The following is a 6,865-nucleotide window of genomic DNA, read 5'->3' on the forward strand; positions in this document are numbered from 1 at the left end:
GCAACTTCCAATAAAGCTGTCTCAGTACTAAAATTGTCTCGAAAGCCCGACTGGCTAGAATGCAGCAAGTCATTAGACTCCACAAAGTTCGTTAAAACATTGTTAACAAATTTATCCAAAACCTTGGAAAAAAAAGGCAAAAGCGAGATGGGCCTATAGTTACCTGCTACCTCAGGATCTGCCGAAGGTATCTTCAGCAGAGGGAGGATGTTTGCATGTTTCCATCTATGTGGCACCCGCCCTTCTCGTAGAGCTAAGGTCAAGATGGTATTTACACAAGGATTTAACACCTCTGCTAGCAAAGATAAGACCTTTGCTGGACAAGGGTCCGTAGGCGAGCCAGATTTTAAAGTTTCCATAAACCTCAATAATTGCGCTAGAGTGATGTCAGGGAACTTCCTCAGGAAGGCTCTAGGACTAGAGCAAACCAGCGGAAGTAAGTCCTCAACACCATTCCAAACCAGGGGTTGATCTTCAAAAGAATCCTGGATTAATTTTATTTTTTCATAAAAAAACATGCCATTCGTTCAGTCCACTCATTTGTAGGATCAAAAGGTTGGCTTATAGAAATAGGGGAAGTAAAACTTTCTTACAACATTCAAAAGAGTTTTACTTATATTAGCCACCATATCTATTTTTGTAGACAGAAAAAGTTTCTTTGCCTCACGTATATTTTTATGATAATTTTTCAATGTCTATTTATGAATCAGTTTGTCTGAGGGATTATAGTTCCTCCTCCACTCTCTTTCATAGTGTTTACAGGCTCTTTTATTCTCCCTTAAAGCCTCAGAGAACCATGGAGCTGAGGATCGAGTAGATTTAATCTGTCTTACACAATGAGGAGCCAATTCAGTAGCTTGTTGTCGTAACCAGTCCTCTAAGGTCTTCAAATCCTGTTCAAGGACGCTACTTAAGAGAATTGGCAACTGTCGCAATGCTAGCTGGATGACCTCAGGTGTCATCAGATGAAAATGTCTAGAGCAATGATTCCTCTTAGCTGTATCTAAAGATTGTGACCTAACAGCAACTCTGAAAATGTTAAAATTAATCAGATGATGGTCGGACCCAGTTAGGGCTAGTGGGACATCCATATAAATCTGATTAGATGTAAATGTAAATGTAGTATACTTGTAAAGCGCACAGCTGCCCATCACCGGGGCGTCCCGGCACTGTATAACGCTGTGGAACCCTTCCTGGCACTCCCTGTGAGATGCCCCTCCTGGGCACCCCCTAGGTGAAGCCAGGCATCCCAGTGTTGTAGGGGCCGTTGTGGAGATTAAGCAAGCTATTGCCCAGAGTTGCAGCGTGGGACCCCATGATTAGAGTAGGCGCCGAGGCAATAATTATCGAGTCCGCAGACAATGAGCCCAAGACCCTGCCGTGTTTGGGAATTGAACCCTGGTCCCGGGCCAGACCTATGCATCAGGGTCTGCTGCTCTAACCATTGAGCCACACTTCTCCACTATTAGAAGAGAATATCTGGTCCAAAATATGGCCTTTGTCATGTGTTACATCACATACATACGGGGTCAGATTAAGAATATCCAAAGAGTCATATAGTCTAATAGGATCAGGTTCCAGGACTTTATCCATATGGATGTTAAAATCCCCCAAGACCAAACAATGGCTATATTTGGCTGCAATGGGAGAAATGGAGTGACTAATTGAGTCCAGGAAATTCTTCCTCGGACCAGGAGGGTGGTAAATTACTACTCCTGTCATAGATTGTTGAGCTGAGAAAGTTAGAAGGAAGCCCAAGCTTTCCGCCCCCTCTATCTCCACATTTATTAAAGCAATACTAGTAAAGGAGCTTGTGTATACAACAGCCAGTCCGCCGCCTCTTCCCTCTCGACGGTCTTTCCTCATGATCTGATAGCCCTGGGGGATTGCATTAGCAATCGTAGGATGAGAGGCATCCGTTAACCAGGCTTCAGTGAGGAACGGCAAATCAGGGGATGAGTCACTAAGCAAGTCATAGATCTCAAATTCGTGTTTTTTTAAGGAACGAACATTCAATAAAGACGCCTTCCAAAATGTATCCAGGGTCTCTTGTCCCTTGACCGGGATGAGCATATTCTTATTAGCTTTTTGCTTTTTTAAACAGGGCCGGGCTGCCCATTTACAGTTATTACAATGCTTACAATCATTTTCATTTTGCCCCACAATAATCGAATGAGGTCTACATGCCCCATCCTTGTTAAGCGCTACTAGAATGTTCCTATCATAGATAATTACCGTGGGAGATTCCAGGGTAGAACTGGCATAGTGACCGGTCCCGGGCCCTTCCGGGTCGCTGACAGGCGCAGACGGGCTTGTCTTTGGTGCACCCGCTGCGCGCTAGCGCAGCGACCCGTATTAAAGGGGCCAGCTTCCAACCACTAGACCGCACCAAGAGGAAAAATGGCGGCTGCTGGTCATGGAGCTGAGGAAGCCAGGTTGGATACCCCCTCACTCCACGATCAAATTCCCCGTTTTAAAAATTCCCTCACAAACAATTGTAAAAAATTCCCACAAGCAAGATCAAAAGAACAGAATCAATTTTAGAAGTAAAGTGCAGAGATTAGGTTAAAAACTAATGTTTTCAGCAGCAGCAGCAGAGACCAGAATGTCATGAAATGCTCGAGTTACTATAGACTGAGAAGCACGCACAACAACCAGTTTTAAAGGGGCCAGCATCCAACCACTAGACCGCGCCAAGAGGAAAAATGGCGGCTAGCTGGTCATGGAGCTGAGTAAGTCAGTTTGGATACCCCCTCCCTCCACAATCAAATTCCCCGTTTTAAAAATTCCCTCACAAACAATTTAAAAAAATTCCCACAAGCAAGATCTGCAATGCATGTGACTTTGAGGGCCCGACGACTTCTGCACCGACGCCTGCGGACGCCTTGCTTTCGGAAGCTCAACAAAAGGTCGCTGACGCCCTGCATTTCTAAAAGGTACTGTTTGCGGGTCTTCTCGACACCGTAGCTGGCCTACGACGCCGCAGTCAGCCAAAACTGTTTGGATTTGTTTGTTCACGACGCCATGATAGCCCCTGGACGGATATATCGACATCAAGGAACTGTTTTTCAAGCATATTTTGATAACTGAAGATTTTTAAGTACTGTATTGTGGATTTTTTATCATTTTTGGTCCTGTCTTAAGTGTATAAAAATATTGGATATTTTTGTAAACTCTTGTGGGGTCCTTTTGTAGTGCTTACACTGTATTACTGTTGGGTATGTGCAAATGCTTCACACACTGCCTCTAAGAAAAGCCTGACTCCTCGTGCCAAGCTACCAAGGGGGTGAGCAGGCGTTATTTTAGGAGTGAAACTCCCTTATCCTGACTAGAGTGATGGTTTCTGCCTGGTTTTGGCACATGCACTAGCCTACCAAAAATCCAATTTCAAATACCTCTATTATAATATTTTTTTAAATCTTTATTACATGTAGGTATGGAGGCATGACAAGATAGATGCATAAAGAGGCTTGCAATTACATAAAGAGAGGGCTGAATAAACAGATAGTGTTGCATAGATAGCATTGCATAAATAGATACTTGCATAGATGTACAAGGTTGCATTGATCAAGAGGGGTTGCATAGATAGAGAGGGTTGTATAAATAAAGAAGGTTGCATAGATAGATAGATAGATAGACAGACAGATAGATAAGTAAATTTGATTAAACGTCACAGCTTCAATTAGTAATGTAATAGTTAAATGTCTATATAAGCACAACATACAAGAGCACTGAAAGCAAGCTAGATTACCACACAAGCAGGATGTACAGATTAAATTGGTTTACCAGTATAATTGTAGTCTTCAATTAAAATACGTACCAGCATGACATACCACAGTGTAGTTATAAATGCACTTAATTGCATACATTTGGAAAAGAGGATAACTTTCTAAATAACAGTCTCAAAGGGACACACTCTGGAAAGCTGTGAAACAGCAACAGTCAGATATGCAAAGCCACTACAAAACAAATTTACAACAGTATTACCAAGAGACCGGATTTGATGAAGCTCAAATGTGTCCTTTGAACATGAAGAGCTGGTAGTAAGTGGTCTGCTATCACACAGACAACTCTAAATTAATAACTAAGTAAAATCAAACATGTAGTGACCTAGGGTCAGGGGCGCTAGGACCCTGCACTCGGACCTAGGGGAGGGGACAGAGATCGGACACCACTTCCGGTCAGGGAGTGGGGCGGGCACTTGACTGGACAAGGGCAGAGGGAACGGACGTGCATGTGGGCACGAGGAGCTAAGCAATAAAGAATACAAGAATCACTTACCAGTCTCAGCGCTAGTCAATTAGCTGGACACGACAACTGGCGACGAGGATGGGATCCGGACCTACCACAAGAAACCACCTCGCCACCACGTCCACGTGGAACCAGGAGCCCACCCTGGTCTGCCGACCGACGAGACATCGTTGGGAGCACAGAAGAAGACGAAAACCAGGAGCCTACCCTGGTCCATATGGCCCCAAAGACGAGGACACGCGAAATGGGGAGCCCATCCCGATCGCAAAAGAAATGGAGGCAGGAGCCCACCCTGGTCCGTGTGCGCAGCATCAACGGCGACATCGGAATCCCACCTCGGCTGCACCAAGGAGAGTGAGGTGAGGGAAGTGCGAAATAAGTTCCCGATTGAGGTTCTTCGATTTCTGACTTGGTCCCGTATCTAGCCGCCATTTTGTGTCTTGCCGCCATTTTGTGTTGCCCTCACTCAGGCAGCACGGCGGACAATGTGTTTTTGCTTTTCCAGCTGCTACGTGTCCTTTCAGTTAAAAAGTAACTCCATTGCCCTTGTTTACGAAACTCAATGTCAGGGTCTGGCTGAGTTCGTTAATCCATGTCTGGCTCGATTGATCCCTGTCTCGACCGACTATTTGCATTCTCCCATTTTTTCTTTATACTATCTTATCCGACTGGCCTTCGCTATTCTCTCCTTGTATTCTCCTATTACACAACTATCCTTTGAGGCACACAAATACGTCCTGCCACCTGCAAGAAGGGATTGTTGATGCCATCACTGATTAATTTGTTGGGAGGGGTAACACACGGGGTCTGAGAGAGGGGCGTATTTGAGACACCTGATAGCTTGTTTTCCAACTTTTCTCATTGGTTCGTTTTGTATGGGTAAGGAGTGAGATGCTGTAAATATGTTGCTATAATAGACTGTGCGCCACGGATTGAAGTGGCAGTCTCCTTAGAACCCACCTTGTGTGTAACTTCTGGGATAACTGTGCTTAGCTGCAGCTAATAAACCTGGCTTCCACACGCAACGGAGTATCTCGTGTCTCTGTTTTATGCAAGGCAGGTGAACTCGGGGATTAAGGCGTGCCCTGCGCCGCCAGGCCCATAAGGCCCGGTTCTCCAACTGGAACCTAACAAGAGCGGTTTCAGTGGTAGCGGTTCAGCCCGAGGGTCGTGAGAAGCCCCGCAAGAAAATTCCGGAGGATTCGCGAGCCATGTCAAGCGATCCCTTTATGTCGAAGTGGACCGAAGGTCTTTTTCAGTGCGGCTACTCCTTTCTGACGGCTGCTGATGACTGCTGCCCTGACTACCGCCCTGCCTTGGACCGTCTGGTGATGACTGGTATCGCGAGACGTTAGACAGAACTCTGTTGGCGTGAGAAGACCATTTAGTTAAGTATTCGTGGGTAGCGCCCACTTCTTTGTTTTGTTTTTGACTTTTGTTATTCGACTGTTGCAATAGCCGAAGCAGAGGGGTGAGTACATTAGTACTGTGTTCCTTGCTTTCACTCCTTGAAGTTAGTAAATGGATCGGTGTGCTTAAAATGCCTGGTCTGCACGGATTTAGGAAGCTTTGTTGCTTTTGCTGTACTAGGGATTCCCGGCTCGAGGATTCATGTCTGATTCCTCCGGTTGGAACTCCCACTTACGAGCTCTATTCTAAGCATGGTGTTGGCCCTATTGCCTTTATAGAGGCATGGATCCGATACACGAAGAAAGATAGTGTTTTGCGGTGGCCACAAAATGGTAGCTTTGAGCCCGATATATTAGATAATTTGGAAGCAATTTTGTTTAAGAGAAAAGCCCGGCCGGCAATGTTTGACTCTTTCCGCCTTTGGCGTAGGGAAGCCAAACAGAGAGAAATTAAATAAGCAAAAAGGGATAAGAAAATGAAAGATATGACAGTCATACAGGCTGCCCAGCAGTTCAAAGACGATGAGACTGATCGAGTGATTGAGGTCTCAGATAGACAACATCGAATGGCAATTGATAGGTGCTATCCCGTGTTGCCTACTTCTTCACAGCGTAAGGATCTTGATGAAGATCCCTTAATGTCCCATTTGCTGAGATTAATCCGCCTTATGCGCCAGGTGCTAATGCCCCCGTATTATTGCCACCTGTGCAGCAACCTGTTGTTCAGCCAGGAGCTCCGGCTCCTCTGCATTTGCCTCTTCCTGCATTGCCGCCTGCACCTCCTTTGCCAACAACTTCTGTACCTCAGTCTCCTTCACCTTCAGTTTCTCTTGTAACGGCTAGTTCTTCTCTTCCTTTGCTTAATACTGCGTCTCCAGTTTTACTCCCTACTTCTTCTCCGATTCGTACTCGGTTAGTTGATACTGTCTCTGGTCTTTTCTCCCCCCTCTTTGGGCCGTTTAATAGGACTCCTGCTTTTTCTCGAAGACAATCTCGTAATCAAATTCCAGATTCTGATGAACGAGTTGTATTTGACTCCCTCGCTCACAAATGGATGATGAATGGTCCACTGTATAGTGTACCCGATATACTGAGTACCTTTCTCCAGTGGAATGCGCCTACGCAGAGATACGTTTTTAATGTGTGACGCACTTGTTAAAGGATGGGAGGATATGGAGTTGGATTTAACTCCTCAGGGTCTATTG

The sequence above is a fragment of the Lissotriton vulgaris genome, chromosome 1_1, assembly GCF_964263255.1.
Source record: "Lissotriton vulgaris chromosome 1_1, aLisVul1.2, whole genome shotgun sequence".
Taxonomy (NCBI): Eukaryota; Metazoa; Chordata; class Amphibia; order Caudata; family Salamandridae; genus Lissotriton; species Lissotriton vulgaris.